A 1772-nucleotide genomic window follows, 5' to 3' on the forward strand; every position below is an offset into this window, starting at 1 on the left:
TGCCAGCGCAGGGGGAGGGGGCGGCTCTGCCTCTCAGCAGGCCGCTGCTCCTCTTCTGCTGGTGGGTCGCAGGCCCGCCTACCTTGCAGGAGTGATTGGAAGCTCTGTCCCGCCACGGGCCACTGGGCCTTTTCTACAACATGATTTTTGATTGCATTGATTTTTTGGGGGGGAGTGCGGGGGGTCCGGGAGATTTAACTCAGGGCTTCACATGTGCTAAGTAAGTGCTCTACCACTGAGCTACATCCACAGCCCTTGGTTGATATTTTAAATAGGATGGTCAGAACAGCCTCATAAAAAACTGGTGTTTTTTAGGCTGGGGATGTGGCTCAAGCGGTAGCGTGCTCGTCTGGCATGCATGCGGCCCAGGTTCGATCCTTAGCACCACATACAAACAAAGATGTTGTGTCTGCCATAACTAAAACATAAATATTAACATTGTCTCCCTCTCTCACTCTCTCTTTAAAAAAAAACTGGTATTTTTAATGAAGAAGTTGAATATTCTATTATTTTTTCTTATTTTTGCTGCAAAGCTGTTGCTTCATGGTATAAAAATAGAAGCATCAAATGAAGTATATTGAAAAATTAAGATAGCATGACTTTTCTTCTTATTTATTTATTTCTGTGGTGCTGAGGGTTGAACCTAAGCCCTCATGCATATTACATACTATTTTTCTTTTTTTTAGGGGGTGGATACCAGGGATTGAACCTGCTTAGGGGCACTCCACCACTGAGCCATATCCCCAGCCCTATCTGCATTTTATTTAGAGTCAGGGTCTCACTGAGTTGCTTACCACCTCGCTTTTGCAGAGGCTGGCTTTAAACTCATGATCCTCCTGCCTCAGCCTCCTGAGCCACTGATATTACAGGCGTGTGCCACTGCACCCAGCCATACTATTGTTCTTAATCCAATACTGTACAAATAACAAAAACTGTTTTCTAGGGCTGGAGATGTAGCTCAGTTGGTAGAGTGCCTACCTTACATGCACAAGGTCCTGGATTTAATCCCCAGCACCACAAAAATCCAAAACCAAACAACAACAACAAAAAAACCTGTTTTCCATTCTCAGTTATTTCCAATCATCATTAACTATGTGGACTCCAATCGAGGCAAGTTAACAATAATATATAAGGCTGAAGATAATAATATTATCCTTGATCACAAAATACATTTTTTTGTAGTGCTGGGGATTGATCTCAGAGTCTTGTACATGCTAGGATTGTTATTTCATGTTGCTCCATGAATTAATGCAACCCAAGGCAGAGGGTGTCCCCTGTGCAGTGACCGCTTGGCAACTGCCCTCAGCCTCCAGGACACCTATGGGCAGGACCTGACAGGCCTCAGACCACAGGCTCCTCACTAAAGAGGCATGCTTTTCTTGCGTAATTTACATACAATAATAAACACTAAATATTTTCTTTTTAAAAATTATTGTTTTATTCATGCATTATGATTATACATAGTAGTGTGGTTCTATGTGATACATTCATACAAGCACATAACATAATTTACTCCATTTCAGTCCTCGGTACCTCCCATCCCCTCCCTTTCTCCCTCCTCAGATCCCCTTCCTCTATTCTACTGGTTTCCTGTCTATTTATTTATTTATTTATTTATTTTAAAAATATTTATTTTTGGGGGTGGCTAATATCCCCATAATATCTTTATTTTATTTTTATAAAATAAGGATCCAACCCATGTGTCTCACACATGGTAGGCGAGTGCTCTACCTCTGAGCCACAACCCCAGCCCCCTATTTGTTTTTTTAATT

This window comes from Marmota marmota, unplaced genomic scaffold, assembly GCF_001458135.2.
Source record: "Marmota marmota marmota unplaced genomic scaffold, marMar, whole genome shotgun sequence".
Classification (NCBI taxonomy): Eukaryota; Metazoa; Chordata; class Mammalia; order Rodentia; family Sciuridae; genus Marmota; species Marmota marmota.